At 36.5% G+C, this 19,849-nt stretch overlaps 1 protein-coding gene across 15 annotated transcripts in view; it reads right to left on the bottom strand.

The window, feature by feature from the left end:
- PUM2 (pumilio RNA binding family member 2) overlaps positions 1-19,849 on the bottom strand; it is a 77,741-nt gene that overhangs the window by 48,556 nt on the left and 9,336 nt on the right. The gene's annotated exons all lie outside the window — the stretch shown is intronic.

A 19,849-nucleotide genomic window follows, 5' to 3' on the forward strand; every position in this document is an offset into this window, starting at 1 on the left:
TATCCTGACAGGCATCACTCACTATGGAAACAATGACCAATATTACATTTGCAACAAATGCAAAGAAAAAGTGAAATTAAAGATCTGGACATACAATATCCTCTGGAAAGGAGACGAGCCATTGCGCACAATGTTACCGAGTACTTTCAACAGCAAACAAAGAAAATCTCACAAGACAGGTTACAAAACCTACTAGCAATACATTGCTTTTAAAATCTAGTAGCTGACTGCATTATCACAATTTCTTCTGCTTTCTTCCAGGAAAGAGCACACTTTCTTCTCTGCGTGTTGTCTTTTTTTTGTTTGTTGTAAATATGAAAGGCATATTACTAAAGCAAGAGTTGTTGCTGCAACAAACCACCTCCTTTTCCATGGCATGCAGACACAATGCACTGGGTGCATTCTTTCCTGAGAAAAGGGGTTTCCACAAGGAATTTTCAAAGCCATGACAAGCTTTGAAAAACAAATAAAAAAGGGAAATTTAGAGCTGTTTCTGCCTTTCCCTTCTTTCTCAACAGCGAGTTGCAGCAGGGTAAAACGGTTCAAGTTCAAAGTAAAATTAAAGTTTCCCTCCAAATACCAGTCTCTCCTGAGGAGTTAATTTCACCCAGTAAACCCAACTGTTTACATTAACAAATAAAACAAAAGTTACTCCATAAAGCTGATTACACATTAAGATCAGTTTTTGAAAAAACACTCAAATATTAGGCAAAGAAACAATCTCGTGCTTTTAATATCCTGGCGCAAACAGCTTTTCCAGTTCTTTTTTCGCAGTCTCAAAATGCTCTATTCTCAAAATCCCACTCTCAAAATACTGCTATTGCCCCATAATCATTATAAGCCTTTAACTTCTGAGGTTTAGTGTCTCTGTACTTTTGAGGAAGAAATTTCACAGCTCAAAGAAACATTCCCTCAGAAAGAACAATATTTTAGTTAAGATGGATTCTGAAATTTCCAACAATTTCAGTGAGCTACTAAAGAACAAATTTAGTTTCACAGTGGCTTGGGGGGAGGGGGGGAGGCAGAAATCAGCACCTTGACCTTTTTTCCAGTGATGCTGACATTTAAGTCAATTAGGTTGATTTTCTTCTTTTAAAAACTGAAAGCAGATTTTCATGTATCCTTAAGCTATTTTTTCAAATGAATTAAAAATTAGATTATTTATAACTTATGTGAAAGCAGCTTTTTTTGATTAGCTCAGAGAGATAATCAAACCTTTATGCATGCATATAGAAAAATTAACTGTAGAAGGATAATTATTCAGAAAGAAAAATCAGAAATTCAAAGTTTGAAGACTTCTGAATTTGGGTATTATAGTTTCTGAAAACAGAATTTCTTCTACAGATGATTGAGAGAGTTGCTTATCTTACCATAAGCCACTCCCCATGCTGACGTCATGCACTTTAGTTTCAATTACAATCAAATCATAAATTAGATACTTTTGCCTTAAGAGGTGATTTTGGTCTAACGGTATCTAAACAAAATTTGTAGCTAATATTTGCCATACTATAGTTACTGTAAAAACTACCCAAATTGTTGTTCCATAAAGAACAACCAAGCCTGAACGATGTTAACGTTTTTTGGTTGTGTTTCTTTTTTTTGGTTTGTTTTTTGGGGAGGTGTGTGTGTGTTGGTTTTGTTGGGGGTTGCGTTTTTTTGTGGGTTTTTTTAGGTTTGGTCAGGTTTTTTTTAATTTTTGGTGGTGATGGTTTTGTCTGGGGCTTCTTTTTGGCGCTGCAAAACCGAACACCAAATGCTTATTTTTCACAATTCAGCAAAGTTCAAAAACATGGTCACGTGCACTTCCAAGTCTCTAAGAAAAGACAATCCAAGACTCAGGGTAACAGCACATAATAGCACAGCTAACTTTTTTTTTCCTGAGCAGTTCAGAGCCAACTCTAAGAAACTGAAGTTTTCTGAAACCGTAAATAAACTTTAGTACACTTAACATTTTGCTCACTGGCCCCTTTCTTACAACCACGAAATTTAAGTTAGTGTTATCTATTTCTCTTGCTGCTGATAGCAAAAGTACAGTCCTTTTCCTGTAGCAATGAATCTCCATTTCTGTTTCCATCAAAACCAGCAGCCCACAAAATCCTGTCCCATATCACAGATAGTTTGGAGATTGGAGAAAATACAGGCAGCACTAGTTATCTTCTGAAGATCTGCTTTCCTCAATGCTAGCCCTATCCCTACAACAACTGGAGGAAACATACAGCATAATAAAGCCCAAGCTAGATCTACTGCTTCTAGAGACATGCCCTCTCCCTGAAGGAGAAACTTCGTTTAGAATTATCTGTATTACCAGAAAGTTTTGTTTTCTCTAATTCAATGCCAACATTCATCTAATTCATATACTCCAGAAATAAGCTTTTTTTTTTTACATACTTTTTAAACCCCAAATTCAGAACATTCAAAAAATAATTTCTCTATTTTTATTTATTCCTTGTCATCTGGAATAATTCATAAATCAAAAGAGAGGCCTATGAAACATACTGCTCAACATTTACAACTATTTCCTGGTTTTGGCTGATTACATTTTTTTTTTTCTCCCCCACGATCACTCTGAAGACTCCTCTTTCTCCATTTACCACCTACCTGCTTTTGGGATTAGTTGCTAGATCTAATCTTAGTTTTCAGGAGTTGAATGCTAATGAGCCTTTCCAACTAAGACAAGCTGGCAACAGTTCCACATTTCTGATACACATCAGATCATTCCACAGGGCCCCCAAATTGTGCACAAATGGATACTACACACCAAAGAAGTCTTTAGGTATAACAATTCCTCACATACTGCTGTTAGAACTGTTTAAGCGTATCCATGAACTTTTCCCCTTAGACATACTGATAGGAAATTTTGATCTTTTTCCCCTTCCACAAAAACTGGATACAACGTACCAGCATGTATTACTCCGTTTTTCATTCCTAGGACTGTGATGAGATTTTAATAGAGTGAAAACAAAGTTATTTTTTTAGTAGACTCTTTCTTCATAAAGTTTACACTCCTTCCCTCTCCTCCTGAAAATCACAAAATAATTTATTTTAAATCTCAAGTCCTGTGCAAACAGCCTGCCCAGGGAGGTGGTTGAGTCACCATCCCTAGAGGTATTTAAGAAACATCTAGATGTGGTGCTTCAGGGCATGCTCTATTGGCAGAGACTGTAGGTTGTTTGGTTGGACCCGATGATCTTAAGGGTCCTTTCCAACCATGAAGATTCTGTGATTCTGTAAAAACCTTCCTTTACTCCATCTAAACTCCCAGTAAGATTAGTTATCTCATTTTTTTCTGTGTTTCTCTACTACCTCACACTATGTCCACAAGACTACCCCGAATGCTGCAACATTCAACCAATAAATTGAGTCCATAACCAAGCCAAGAACATCCAGCCAGCTACTGATGAACAGGTCCTTCCACCCTTCCCCCAACAGCTTTTACCACTCCCCTTGCAATGAATTTGGTAATCATCAAGTAAAAGGGTTGATTCTGAAGGATTTTTCCTTCTTCCATGCATGAGAGCTTCACCACATCACACAGCTGAACTGGCTGAAACCCTACAGTGGGGAGACCACTAGATTTGACACGGGGAAAACAACGAGGAGAAACTGGTCCGGAGCAAGGTGGAGTGGGAATACCTACTCAGCAGCAGCTACATGATAAGCAATGTCAAACCGTGTCCTGACATACTTCGGGACAGAATTCAGGAGGCAGACTGTTGACTGGATAGTCATCTAGGATTACCACAAGAAACAGTTCTTAAAAACATATAAATTTCTGTAATCCAGGCACCCAGATCCAGGGACAAGTACTGTCTCCAATAACACTGAATCCCACCAGAAATAAGCTTCTAACCATTTTCTTGGAAAAGCAAAGATCACTCCCTTCTTTGGACAGAGTTGGTGAAAAATAATTATAAAACAAACAAACAAAAAAAGAGTTAAGACGACTTCATTTTATATATTAAAAGTGGTTAAACCAGCTAACCAGAAAGTAGTAAAGACACTTTTTCTGCATGAAGAAATTCCAGATCTTATCTGTCACCTCCCAGGTGAATACCCTGATCACCCTGATGAAGAAGAGAATGACACATTTTGACACTGGAGTTATGTTACTAGGCCATAAATTCAACACAGAACACCTGGCAATTACTGTACTGTGACTGGAAAGAAACGGAAGCTTCTGTTCACATTGCAAACGCTTGAGCCTTTTTCTTTATTATGCTGAACGCTTTAATGCAAAATACCTTTTTAGTAGTTTTCTACAGGGGTGGCTCTTCTGCAGCATTTATCTTCTTATGTATGATACATGCTTATGGCAGAGTCTTAGAATTATTAGCATGTTTAAAACTAATTTAAGAACACTAAAATGGCTTCATTTTAAAACACAATACATGGTTAAACATTGTTTTGTGAAGCCATGCCAGACACTTGACTACATATACAAAAAGCTCATTTAACATTTCAGATGGGTAGCCAGGAATAAAAACAGTATTTTAATACAAATTAAAACATTAGACACATATCTAGTAGATTTAAAACAAAGGACAATGAGAGAAAACTATACAACAAGCCTAAACTGCAAACCCCCAGATCTCTTATTATCAAATATTGCAGTTCAGGGCTGCATACAGAGATCTCCCCTCTAGGATATTTTGCCAAATTACCTAAGATTTCCTTATTTTGGTTTAGAAGCCAGACAGCAGTACCTCCAGATAAAAAAAGCTGCTCAGCAGCTGAACAGGCAACTACCAGAGTCACAACTGAACTATGTTTTGTACACAAGTTAGTTAAATACTAAATATTTTGAGTTCACATTTTAAGAAAACAAGACATTTGATTAAAGCTGCCTTTGACCAGATGCATCTTCCCATACCTCTTCGAGGCATCAAGGAACCAAAGGTTCACTTACTGCCAAAGCGGTTAATGTAAATTGCTGCTCATGAGTCATTCAAAGTCTACAGGTATGTTGTGTTTTGAAAAGAGATAACACTTTTGGACACCATATGTAACAGTAATGCAACTTCAGACTTAACTGATTATTCCAAAACGGAGCAGTCCACGCTCCTTAAGCGGTTTGAATAAACAAGATGTTAGGCATTTCTGACAAACACTTAAGCAATCAATTTTAAGTTCTAATACACACTTTCGTGGTTAAAATCCCAAAAGCATAACATCTTCCACCAATAAGTATTTAATAATTTTCATTGCATTAAAATATAGTGTTCTAAAACCAACTCAGACTTTTTGCAGGCAAGTGAATAATTCCTCAATCCCTGTATTTTAGGCTTCTTAACTCATATTCTCAGATTGAGCTATACTTTTGCACTACATTACCCTTAATACATTCAAATACTCTTAACAAAAACAAATTTAATTTGTCAATTCAGTTGGCCTGGCTCAGCAACCACTCTGGATCTTAATGTTCTTGTGGTTTATTTCCTTGTGAACTTTCTATTGTAAAGTTTGAGAAGCAATATTACCAGTGCTGAGGACACCAACAATGAAAAAAGTGAAACTAGGAGATTTCAAGGTAGGGTTTCTGCAGCATGTAGCAAGGGGGGGGGGGGGGGGAAATATATATACTCAGCAAAAGGACTGTGCAGTCTGCTGAAAATGCTAAATCACAAAGGGGCAAGGTGAGAAGAGCTGACACTTGCATACACAACACTGACCAAATGTTTTGCTTGCTTTTTGGTTTTTTTCAATAGGAGTATCAGTAACCTGGAAGCATGCACACGGGAGAAAGGCATCTCCTAGGTTTTTATCAACAGCACATACATATATACATACACACACACACATATATATATGTATCTAAATATATATAAATTATGCTGGTTAGCATCTCACAAGTTAACTGCCAAGTTTGGAAATTACAGATCTACTTGCATATTCCCTGCCAACAGACCATACAGAGCAAGCAGAACAGGACACCACCTCCCATGAAGAAACGCAGAGGAAAATGAAGCACACCTTGCCACCCGTCTCAGAGCTACACGATGGTTCAGGAACCTTGGGTTCTGTTCCCTACACGATGGTTCAGGAACCTTGGGTTCTGTTCTCAGCTGTGAAATGGAACGCGCTCTAGGAAATAGGTAATTGCGCTCGTTCCCCTGAACATTAACTCTTCCATCATGGAAGAAACTTATCTCTTCCTTGCACAGGCTTTCATGCTGTCTTCCCACCTAACAAGCTCAAGCTTTACTCTAGGAGTGGCAGAACTATTTAGCACAAGTTTTTTCTAAATTACTGTCATGTGTCCTCAGTGCTCAGGATCTTAATCCCTACAGTCAAATACTGGTAGAACTAGCAGCCTCACGTAAATTAATAATAATGTGTCTGTACTGAAACCAGATTTTATAACTATTTATAACAGTTACACTGTTTGCTCCATTTGAAGACTAAAGTGATATATTCCAACATAAGTAGGGCATATAGTTTATACTAAATAACTTAGCACGTTTCTCAAAGTCTTTTAATTGTCTAAGAAATTATCCACTCAAAAGTGTTTCTAAGAAATGTACAGAACAGGAAGTCAGGGTGACAGATGTTGCAGGAGTTTGTAAAATAGAAGTCTAGAGAAAGAGACAGCAGATAAAAAGTTTATACGCAGATAAAAAGTTTATATATAGTTTTACAAAATAAAAGAAAAATCCCATAAAAACTTGTCCAATGAGAGTTTTTGTAAACAGGAAGTTATTTTAAAAAATTTAATTGAAACAACTGATTAAAGTAATATTTATCCATATATTTTCTAGCTTATTATTTAAATGAGCTATAAGAAAAGGTAATTCTTAAAAAAAAGGGCTGACTGGTCCTTTACTGCTTGTAAATCAAACTGAAGAAGAGTCTTTCATATAAGAAAATGTACAGGTTGAATCTTCAACGTGAAATAGTTCAGGTGTAATCCCATCTAGTTTGGTGAGACTCTGAACATTCCCCCTACCGCACTCTTAGACAGGTGTGTATTATTCTACATCTCTCACTCCAATGTTCCTGCACAAATATACCACCAACAAAAAAGACAGACAAAATATATTCAGAAGTTTGAAAACAAAGCTGTGAAATGAAATCTGAATCGCAGTTCTTGTCTAAACACGCTTCTTATTTAATTGGTGCCTATTACTTATTATATGTACAGGACAAATCTCTTTCTTCCAATTTTAATTATTAAGCTAGTCAGTTAGCATCACCTTCCTATAACAGAGTAGTTAGTGTTACTGATGATGTAACAGAAGTTTAGGGGAATTTATGAGACAAATTTCTAACCATTATTGTTACATTCTACACCAAAAGCCCTTGTGAATAACAACACTATACAGCTATTTCTATAAGGAAGCGTAACATTAATTTGCTGCACTGCTGTTTTGAGACATCAGCCTTCGTTACTTCATCGTTAGCTCATATTCAAAAACTCTATTAAGTTAAAAAACTTAACAAAAAATTTCAGTGTTCTCTAGACAATGTGCTATTAAAAAAGACTTTGCCTTTTCTGAAGATGAAAACTCTGTGTTCAATAAACTCAAAATTTATCTGCCCACAAGCAGGAACTAGAGACAATTTATCTCAAAATATATTGTAATGATTAATAAAACATGTAACATTCATTCCAATAGAGAGTCAGCAAGGGTTTCTTAAATGTGTTAACAAGAATTGGAACAATTAGAATGTACAAGCCTAGAATAAAGTAAAAATTTCCATAAATTAACTTTCTACATTGCAATCAAGACTTTTTTTTGCTGATGTGTTTCCTTTAGATATCTGAATTATCTTCACTTTTCTATTCGCTACCAGAGAATCCGAAACAGAACACCTCCCCCCTCCAAAGTAAAAAACACGCTTTAAATTTTTGTTTCAAGAAATTATGTGTTTTTTAATACCGCCTTAAAAAGAATGTGATTTTAAGGAATGCCATGGAACATAACTGATTTCTAAACAATATAATTTATACCAACAAAAAGATTTTGTACATATGTGTATACACACCCACCCCACACCCCCATGAAAAGTGGGGCTGAGGAAATTAGAGTCACTCTGACAGAATTTCCAGGAAACAGTTTTATTCTGTGTTATGGTAGCACTCATAGCAACCCCCTTCCTCAGAGCCGTTGCTTTCATTTTCTTTACTCCTGACTACAGTAGATGCATTTACAGTAACATTCATTTTTCAAGGACACTGGATGCAAGAACTGAAGTCCCACCAGTAATTCTCCCGCTCAGAAGTTTCTACCGCCATGACTTCTCCCTCACTACCCAGTACCCTTTGAACAAGCTCTGTTGTTGTCTTCTTTTCTCCTCCAGCAGGCAAGAGGAAACCAGAGAATACCAACACAATCTGCTCTTCTCAAAGTGGGTGCTAAAACCAGGGATGAAGACATAGGAACTACCTAGTCTTTAGGCAATGAATTGAATCATGGGCAGAAGAAAGAAGAAATTCAGAATTTTTAGACTTCTCACTCCACTATGAATACGTAGTTGTTTGAAAGAAGGCTGCTGATAAAGCACACAACTTCTCTTTATCACCAGCATAAAATGGCAGCTAAAACCCCAAAGTTTCAAATATATCAGTCTGATTCAAAATCTACCTTGATTCTTCGAGCGTTTAAACTCTGCGTAACCCCAAGGACAGCCAGAGAACACTAAAGCATGTTTCTTTTCACATGTTTTAGAAGAATTACTATAGGGCAGCATATGTGTTTTCTACTTTATCTGTCTATAGTAGGGGAAGGGACACTTAAAGAAATTGCTGTTATCAATTCTTTCAGCTGTTTTCTAAGGATGTTCTCTTTGGACAATATCTGTATTTAAACTAACCACAGATTGCCGAAAAGCTGAAAAAAAACAGCCAACTGTTAAAAAAAAAAAAACACAACTACAAAGAGACTACTTTAATTCAATAAGCCTCATTTCTAATTCAGTAAGAGCAGCAGCTTAGCCTTGGACATTAATATCTCATTAAATGTTGGCCAGCATAGTCCTTCAAAGGAAGTAAAAAAAAGTCCAAAATAACACCAAAGACTTTATACTGATGACAATTAAGCTACTGGAAATAAAGCAGGCTATTTACAATTCAAATTAAAGTAATAAAAGCTTTGTAACAAAAATTAGTTCAAAGACTGATTAATACATCTGTGTTATGATGGATTTAAAGCCAAAATCTTCAACCTTTTCAGTTAAGAAGCCAAAAATTTAAAAGCACTTATATGTAAAGGCAGCTATCGGCACATCAACAGCAGAACTTAGGGTAGGCAGAAGCAGTAACCGTGGACGCATACAAAAAACTTTTGAATTACCATCTAATAAAATAAAGGAAGGCATTTTACAAGCAAAACTTCTGATCAGATGTCTAAATTCCAGGTTATTCATTCTCATCCAAACTAAGATATTCCCTCAAACTGTTTACCCGATTATGTGCTGCCCCCCAATTCCCTTCACATATTTACACACCACTTTGCTTTGCTCCCCGTGAATTCCAATCTCCATTGTCTTCACTATAGAGAAAAAGCTTCCACTAACTCTTCTGTTACCTTCACAAAGATACCCAAGGGCCCTCATCACCCTGGCTTTAATGTAAACTGTACCAAACCAAGGTAGTTCAGAAAACTAAATGTAGCTCCTGCATGCAATAAAGCAGTGTCACACATTTTCATAAGCCCCAATTTTAATCACATGAAAAAAGAAAACTACATTCTAAATGTGCAGATAAGAACTTAGATTAAGCAAAAAAACATAACACTGACACAAATTTAAAATATTTTTTCTTTACTTGACACCTTGAATAACAGAAGAAAGTGAATGAGAAAATACAAAGAAATAAACCACAAACACGAAGCGCCTGAATGGCTCCATGCAGCCTTTTTCCCCCCCAACCTTACTGGCTCCCAGCACTTTATCCTGGATGTCTATGCAAAAACTTCTCTAGACTGGCTACAACAAGTTTTAGCTGTGGGACAAAACTCCATAGCCACATGAAAATCATGTTTGGAATGAGGCCTCACTCATAATCCCACCTCGAACCTGGAGCACATTGGAATAAAATGCAAAGAAACATCAAGTGGCTCCGTTTGCAGGCAGCTCAGGTCTCTGGTTCCCGCTGTGCCAGGCTCCAAGGTGCTTCCAGCCCGTGTTACCTCCCGAAGCAGCGCTGCCGTTCAGATTTATGCTACTGTCATTAATTCCTCACAGACCTGAATCAATTCTGTACAGAGCTATTGCTGCACAAGTATACAGAATAATTAACCTATATGTAAATCAAAGATAATGCACAGTTGACCACATGCTATTTGTTTTGCTGTAGTATAAAATCAGTCTCCCTATGCTAACTACTGAATAAGCACTAAAGTATGAAGGACTCTGCTTCAAAGAGCTCTCAGTCTGAGCATAAGACAAAGATTGATAGAATGAGAAACCGAACTGGCAAAATAAGAATAAAGTAGTTGTTCACGTTGAGACAGTCAACAGTACATGCGTGCCAGGTATTTGGAGACATCAAGGCAGGTGAAAATGTAAAGACTAGCTCAAGGAATATGTCAAAAAAGGTGAAAATTTAAAGACTAACTCAGGAAGTATGTCAGAAAGCACAAAAAAGCTGAAGAAGGCACAAGCGCGCTTGTGAATACACTTAATAAAGACACAACTAACACGACAATCCACAAAGAGGGGGTAGCAGTTCACAGCTTGATAGCATACGAGACAATGTGCACTGGGGGGGAATTGGCCAAGTATCTCAAGAGCTGAAACTACCAGCTGCAGTTCGAAATGTTGGTGGTGAAAAGGTCAGAAATATGCAGATGAATCAACACAGCAAATGTGATTGGAAGGGGTGATTAAGGAAGAGATTCTCTGAACAGAAGTTACATGAAATAAACTTGTTTGCGCAAGTCAGGTGACTGCAATTACTCTCCTTGTCCTGAGGACAGTTAACACTAAGATGTCTATTCCATGCACTACTTGCTTGAAACTAGTAAAAATACAAGCCAAGCATCTGCAAAATTCAAAGCTGTAATTTTCTTCTCTCTAGCTAGGGAAGTGATTTAAAGTATATCACAGAAAAGTTCTCAATGCTTTTCTTTCAGTTGAATCGCATGAAAACACCTTGCAGTATTTCCCAAAATATTCTTTTTTAGATATTTCAAATCAAACCAAGGGGAAAAACAGACAAGTTACCTCTTTCCAGCTATGTCTGCTGCCAAAGCTGTGAGTCACAAGCAGGTAGTAAGGCGATGTCTCAAGTATGCAGGTTTCAAAACATTTAGATTTTTTTAAACACACAAAAAGCCACAACCTTAAAATTCACCTGAAAAACTTATACTTGCTCCGAATTTCACAGCACTAGTATGATGAAAAAAATCTCACCAAGAACTTAAACAAGGTTGTTTTAACAGGGCATAAAAGATTTTCCAAAACAGGAATCAAATGCCCTCCCCCAGGTCTCCCCTGACCACAACAGAAAATCCTTTCAGTCTAAGATTTCTTTTCCTAGTTTGTTTGTGAAGCTTCAGAAGTTTTACTAACTTGTAACCTTGAGAAGCTGCTTAAATTATATGTTTGACATTCATAATCTGGGTTTCTAGTTAAGTGGAGCTAAATGCTACTCTAATTAATTGAAGAAAACAGCAAAATAAAAAAATTAAAACCAGTGTAAACTTAAACACAGACAACACTTACAACAAAGTTGTTACAGAACCTGTTGACTGCAGAAACAGAAATAAATGATCTTCAGAGCAGCTTCAGATGGATATTAACTTTACAGGGAGATGGAGCCATCAATCAGCCAAGACAAAACTTGAGCTTTTACTATGATAGACTAGCAATAAAAGGAAAATTATGTGCTGCTTAGCACTTGAAAAAGTCTTGAAGTATTACTCATGAAAAGTTATTTTGAAAACACTTCAAAATAGTTAAATTTCGCAATTCTACTTTATTTTTAAATCTAAGCAAAAGTTGCAAACAAAGTTCAGAAATCAAAAAATTTGGACTGTAAGCTCACTCAGATTTCTAGGGACAGTAAGTAGAATCTATAAAAGAAGAACTAATGATTCAGGAAATGCGACTCCCACTGTAAGGTCAGGAAACAGATGATGTTGTTCCCAGTTTGAATGATGAGATTATGTTCATTGTTCCAAGGGACTGGCTACACGACTGTGAGGTCTCATATGGGAAAATTATTTCCCAATTTCCATTGCACAAACATATTAGCATATCTTACTTGAACAACACACAAAACAATCTTATTGTTCAAAATCAAGACAAAATTTTCGCTAGAAATTGTCCATTTTATCCTGAGGCAACAACGTTAAACATTTGCACATTTTATTAGTTTAATAACATCCATGCATTTTCTCTTGGCTATATTAATTCTAATAGATTCACACCGAAGCCATGCTGAATACTTGCAAAAACTGTTACATAGAGCTTCTCCTCCATATCACAGAAGTGCTAAAAAGCTCTTGAACTCAGCAAGACTGTTTCTTTTGTTCTCTCCATCCCCCCCCAAAAAAAGATTTTTCTTTGTTTCAGCAGCTATTCACAAGACTTCTCCAGAAGTTTGTAAATTCTAACACAAATGAGTTACAGCAACTGCAGCTCAACTGCAGCTTTGCGCAAAGACACAATTTATGTTCTTTTGTTTATAGCACCACTATCCTTCGGATGCTTTGAAAAGGCATTTTTCTGGTGTTCTTTTGCTTATGAACTCTTGCTTCTTCAGGATCTGACAAAGGCTCTGGTAGACGTACATGCAGGCTTCTAACATTTTCACCATCAGTTCTTACCCTTTTCCCTCTACTGGAGGCATAGAGAACAGAAGCAGCAAACAACATGTTAAAATTCATAACTCAATGTATTTAGCTTAAACTGCTGAAGAGCTTAAGTACCTTTGCCATGAGGGAGGGAAGCAGATATGGGGCCAACAGGGGAATAGACAGGACAAATAGCTTGGGCCATATCACGCTGCTGTAGCTCTTTGCTTCAGCATGTGGGAAGATCATTCCCAAGTACTCTGACATCCAAGAAAATATATCCTGGGCTTCGCAAAAAAATCATCTCCACAACTGCAAATATTACCGACTGACTGCTGATCACTAAGCCTCTGTATCCCAGACGATTCTTCATTGCAGAAGTGATGTGAATTAATGACAAACAGATCACTAACCTATCTGCAGCCCCACGGGGATGTTAACAAAAGGACAATGCCACAGTGGACAGTGATATTCCTCAGATGCTGTGCTATTAAAGAGCCTGAAGCGCTTTTTCGGTCTTGAGGGAAAGAAAAAATATGTCAAAAACCTAATTGAGCTGTTTTTTATCCCTAGTTCGTTACCTTTTACAACTCTCTTCAATATTAAGTATTTTAAAGGAAGATGAATGAGACCCAGGGACAGTAATTTCTAGATTAAGAAGTCTGTACTTAATCCTGTCAGTCAGTGACTAGATGCTCACTGCTGTTTTAATATGAAGGGTGAGGATGGCGGTCTCAACTTAAATTGCGCTTTTAGCTTTGACATCTTGTATTGAGGAGCTGCGCATGCATCACCTTTCAGTTGAGTGTCCAAAGATTTCTTGGATATCATCTCTCATGCAAACGAGTGCTCCTCTAGCCTCTGCCCTCCCTTATGCTACTGCCTCCCCCTTTGACAGCAAAGTAGTTCAGCTTTCCACATTTTTTGCTATAGGAATAACTGCTGTCCATCACTTTTATCTTCAGTTGCCACAGCTGAAGCAACCTTAGAAGGACACAGGCGGAATGTGAATGTTAACAACATCACACATTTCTGTGGCTCTTATTCTATGAGCCAATGATTTTAGTTTTGAGTCAGAGTGGCTAGTAAATTTAGACAGCACCGTGTCAAGCATACACAGATCAAAAAGATTTTTCCATCTCGACAAAGTGTTGAATTCCATTCAACAGTAGTGTGTTTGAACTTCCTGCTCTTCTGTTAAATGTGTACGGCACCTGAAATTTTTCCATCACAGCCTTGATAATTTCCAAATCAGCATACATCAAGCCTCAGTTACTACCACAGAACTGCAGAATAAGCCACTTGGTCTTTCCCTGTGCTATCACAGGCCTCTAATGCTGTTGTGTATTAACAGAATAGAATATTTCAGCTGGAAGGGACCTTCTAGTCCAACTGCCTGGCCACTTCAGGGCTGACCAAAAGTTAAAGCATGTTATTAACACCATGAACTGTCTTCCAACTACTGATGGTTCACTGAAAATTCCCATAGTTCATTTCTCAATAATCCCTTATGAGGGACACTTAAAAGGGATTCTTCAGGCTTTTAACCAGTGAAAAAAATAAATATCCTACTAGAAAAACAGTTATCTTTACTAAAGACGCTGTCTTGCCTTATGCTTAATGAGATGCTCAGTTCTTCTGCAGACATTTCAGATGCCTTTCAGAAGACCAAAATAATGTTTCCCTAGTCTTCCCAGGAATTAGTTTCTTGGAATTAATCAAAAGTATATTCATTAACTTCTTATTCTGACTTTGAATGGGTTACTCGACTTCTTGAGCACTTCAACTAATTTAAAGATTCTTCAAAATCCACCAGATTCCAGACAAGTTGATCTGTTCCTCTTAAAAACAAATTGCTCATAACAACTCTTCTTTCAACTCACTTCTACATACCACTCAAAGAGCCAGTCAAAAGGACCAGGTATCTTCTGGTCCAGAAGAAAATACGTTTTTCCACATTCTGTATTTCCTTGAATCCAGCTGTTAAGGCCTCAGGCTTATGCTAGTTTCTTGCCAGAAGACTAGTAGGGTTTCAAAAGATAATTTTAAGCTATCCTTATTTTCAATGTACGAAAATGTCTTACTTTTAATAATTATTTTTTCTTGAAAAATCCCTGCTGAATTTACAATTTTCCATTTTTGTACTTCACTTTCTAAACATTTTAAGTTCCTATTGAATCAGTGGGGCTAAAGCTCCATTGCCTTCATGAAAAAATGGTTCAGTCTTACTATATTTATCTAACATGCTTTTTTATTACTTTAGCATTCTTACATTCGTTGACTGCACTATGGCATACTAGAATTTATGTCAAATTTGCAGTTTTAAGATACGCTTAGATAACATATGATGAATCAAAGATTTCAATATTTTCATCTCTACTTCTTACCTATACAACAATTTGGGCAGCTGCTTGAGGAGGGGGGGTGAAACCAGATGACCTCCACAGGGGCCTTCCAACCTCAACCATTCTGTGATACTTATCTACTGTACTTATTTCTGTTATTTTTCCTTCCAGTTTTTCTCTAAACGCATCGATGTATCTACCTGCATAAACTGTCTACGCAGTACTCACAGAACACAGTTGTAACTAAACTCCCTCCACAGTTTGCATAAATTCAGACTTTAGAAAACCCAGTTCTTTAGTACTTCTAACTCAAGAGATGTCTTTTCTAAAAAAAAAAAAAAAAATTAAAAAAACCCCATTAACTTCTGTCTTAACAAAATCCCTAGAGACACTGGTACACAGAATACTCAAATCAAAGAGCTGAGATGGAGGAGTCTCGATCTGTACTTGTTTTCTGTTAGTTCATATTGCTCGGGGAACTGCAGAATGGGAGCAGTGAAAAACGGCACAACATAATGGCAATACCGATTACAGTAAGTTGGAAAACACTACCTTCACATGGGTGACAATGCAGCAAAGTAGAAGTAAGACTAGTTTCCCCTTCACTAAATCTTCATAATGTGTAAAACCACTGAAGCTCTTTAAAAAATAAGAATAGTTCCCCCGCATCCCCCATCCAAGTTACCAGAAAACACACATGAGGTTCATGACATTAACCTGATGAAGGAATGCAGAAATATTTTGATGGACCTCACCGATTATTAAACAAAGTTAGTGATTAAGACATAGCTCTGATTACCACTAGGGATGGAAAGCACGTGTCAAAAGAGAGATGCAACTGTTACTCAGCACTTACCTATCTGTGAATAATTTTACACATTATCTACACAACATATCAGCCTTGGAAAATGCTAGTGAAAACTGGCACCATTGCCTGTATAACAGACTGAACACTGGAAAGGAAACCCCCACATTTTAATACTCAGGAATTGTGTCCAAGTGGACAAATAGAATACTGTAGAATTTTGTATTTACAGAACTGCTTTACAGTTTCTGTAAAAGTGTAATACAGAATGTGATACAGGCTGAAACAGGATGTCAAGGGAATTTGCTATGCAGATCAATGTAAGAAGAAAAAACTAAGAGTAAAACCACAAAAAAATGCCACAAAAAATTAAAGAATGAGAAAAAACAGATGAAGCAAAACCCAGACACAACAGATATTCCCGCTTTCAAGCAACATTTTTAAGCAAATTTTATTTATTCATATTTGCTCCTGTATTAACTACATTTTTTGAACATGTTCCAGAAGTCCTTGGGCTTGGGAAGGTGCAAAATGTTCCTCGTGGACTTAAGCGTAGCACATTACAAGAGTCCTGGGGAGGAAAGCCATTCTTATCTCAAATTCAGAAGGAAGTTTTTAAAGAAAAATTAGGAAGTCGTATCAATTATTGGGAGTAAAAGCTTAAAACTGGATTTTTTTTTCTTCTAGGTTACTATCTGCAAAAGGAGAAAGTTAAGTTTTGATCTACACTTAATTCTACTACATCTGTTTTATCTTAACAAAATTTTACCTGCAAGTGTACAAGTAAGACTGTGTGCTAAATCCATATTACTCCTCATAGACTACTAGAAGCTAGCCCCTTTTCGAACTAAACCAGCTGTTTTGCATAAATTCAAACCTAATGATCTGATGGTATTCTGATAAAAAGTAGTTACAGAAAAATGAAATGCTTATGTAAGTTAAATGAATGGTTCAAACTGAACATTTCAAAATCATTTTATTTGCAGTTTTACTTATAACTCCTTTAACAAAATTAACTGGAAGGTTTTCAAAGTCTATAGTAACCTAAACTGTAAAACTAGCTTCACACCTATCTTTCTAAAAGATGTAGATTTAACACAAAACACAGGAACTGTTGCTATGAAAAACAAACAAACTACCTACCAAATGATCTATATGAATGCTAACTCTTGTGGGCTAGTGGTGTTTGCTGGAGTAGCCACTCAACTGCTCACCAGCCTGCCTCTGGAACAAATACCCAACTCCAGCATCACTCTGAGAACATCCACTGAGGGGTACCTGGGACACTGGAAGCACCTGACGCTGCAGTTGAGAAGTGTTTCCACCTGAACTGGGCCCTGATGTTGCTCCAACTACTGTTCCAGGTGGGGCAACCCCTACTCCAACCCCACTGGCTTCCTGATCAATGTTCAGAGGCATCATTTCTCTGGTCTCCTGCCAGGCCACTTCATTCATGCCTAGGAGAACACATGGAATGCTCATTCCATGTAGAAACCTAAAAGAAAAAGTCTTGATAACATAAAAGGCTTTCCCACATATCTTTAAATATACAATTCTTATAACTAGGATTAAAGAAGTCTAAGCTATATAAGAACAATATTCATTGTCAAAATGTTTATTGATTTAAACTTTAAATTTTAAATACCATTACCAAACTAAGCCTCTAAGATAAACAAAGTACCACAGATTTTTTTTACAAGACAATATATTAATGTGGTACAGTTCTATATATTATCAATGCTTGCCCACATATTTCCTTGCTAAAAACAACCAAAATACAATTTTCAATCACAATTGGCATCAGTTTCTTTTACATTGCTACCATGATGTGTAAAGCCACTAATTCTATCATACCACTATGTCTAATTTTATACATTTGTAGACTACATAATGAAGCAGCACAGAAAACTAACTTCTCTATCTGAACTACATCTCATTCTTACACACCAGCATCAGTTTTTCTTTCAAATTTGTTAAGCTATGTAAGATTCTAACGCAGTAACTGACATTTAACTTCTCTAACCCACATGACGATACATTTTGGGGTTTTCAGAAAATAAAGATTTCGGGCTCAGATTAAAATGAAGTTTGCCAACTCCTTTTTGAAGCATTTAAGTTTTGGCTTGAAACAAGTATAAAGGACAACAGCAAAAATATCTCTCTGATCTTGACAAAATCCTCTGCAGGAAGAGATACCTGCCCCTGAACACATACTCTTAATGATGTCCACGTATATTCTTCGTCTACCATATTACTGATGTATTATCAATCTTTTAGTACGCAAATGGACTTTTTAAGGCAAGAGGACTAGATATATAAACCCCAAAATATCCCCTACAGTCTTAACTAAGTACTTCCAAGGGGGGGAAAAAAAATAATTTAAATTTCAAGAAATGCCTCGCTTTTCTTGCTGAACAACTGTTAAATCCAAACAATAAAAACTGACATATATGGGAAGATATTTAATCAGAATAGAACACTTAGGTATAAAGATTTACACGAAATAAACCACAGTCCTCTAACCCCTCTACACAATTCTACATTTTTAATCTAACTTTATCAAGTACTGAATGTCCAATCTTTTGGGGGATATATAATACATAGATAGATACATGGTAGAAGGATTTTTTTTTTACGATCTTGAACAATCTTAGTTTTGTGAGTAACCTATGATCTTGAACAATCTTAGTTTTGTGAGTAGCTACTTTGTCTTATTACTACTGTTACAGTAGATACTCACTCATTGTCAAAATACCATACTAACATCAGTTTTGCAACGTCTTCAGACTATGTGACTAGTAGTATGCCCAGAACTAAAAGTTAAGCAATATATATCAGAATGGAGATAAACAGCAAGATAGTTGAAAAATATGAGTCAAAACAGACTCATTATTTTTAGCTCAACTACACGAAGTCCTCTCCAGCAAGTCTAGCTTTGTATTTAATCAATAAGCACATGTAAAGACTTACAGAACTAAATACACCAACCCAGCTTTCAAAAATTCACTTCCCCTTTGAAGAGATTAGTGAACAAATTCTATATGCAACTTCAGACCAGACACACAAACAAAGAAAAAATTTATACAACTAGTTCAATACATCACTCAAAATTCTTCCTTGAAATAACATGGATGAAATTTAAGAGTGAAGTTATGAACATAGGTCTGACACAACCCTTATTTCCATTAGGATGTATATGCTGAGAGCTTTATAATGGAAAGAAATACAACCTGACCTATTGCTTGTAACTGAAAGTTTTCCTATTATCTCAATAGCACTGATGAAGCAAGAGGTAACCTATCCTAGAACTGCATGAAAAATGAAAATAATCAGTATTACAAAATGTAGATCAGATTACTTAGTCCAAGGTACACACATCTATGTTCTAAAAAGTCTGCCTGTTAGAAAGGCTGCAGATGTGATATTTAGCACAGGCAGCAGAGGACAGAGGATCATATCACCATGTTTAAAGTTTAGTGGAAATAGGTGCATATATAGAACAGCTAACAAAAAAGTCAAATTGCAGAGATACTTTTGCTACATTTTTGAGTTTTAGATTTCTTTCTCAGTTCCTAAGATGGTCGTCGTAACCTCTTCAGACATATTTCTTCTACATGTCTACAACTGTTCTTAAACAGCAACGTTAGGAAAAAAAAATTTGTTAACCGATAATGAAATATAATCTTTATAAAGATATTGCTAGAGATGACATCTGGTCTTTATTTGTAAGCTAAGCATTTCACATACCAGCTTGAAAAGCTCTTGCCTGCTGTTCTAAAAGCGACAGCAGGTATTTCAAGTGGGATTCAAACTAAACCTTGCTGTAAAGTTCCAGCATGCAAGCCGTTACTATAAAATAATTTTTATACTACTTGTTTGAAATTATACCCAAGCAGCTAGAACTGAACAGGTTTACATGTTCTGATGTCATTTAAAGCTCTTTTCTACTATATGACTGTGCA

This window comes from Larus michahellis, chromosome 3 (assembly GCF_964199755.1).
Source record: "Larus michahellis chromosome 3, bLarMic1.1, whole genome shotgun sequence".
NCBI lineage: Eukaryota > Metazoa > Chordata > Aves > Charadriiformes > Laridae > Larus > Larus michahellis.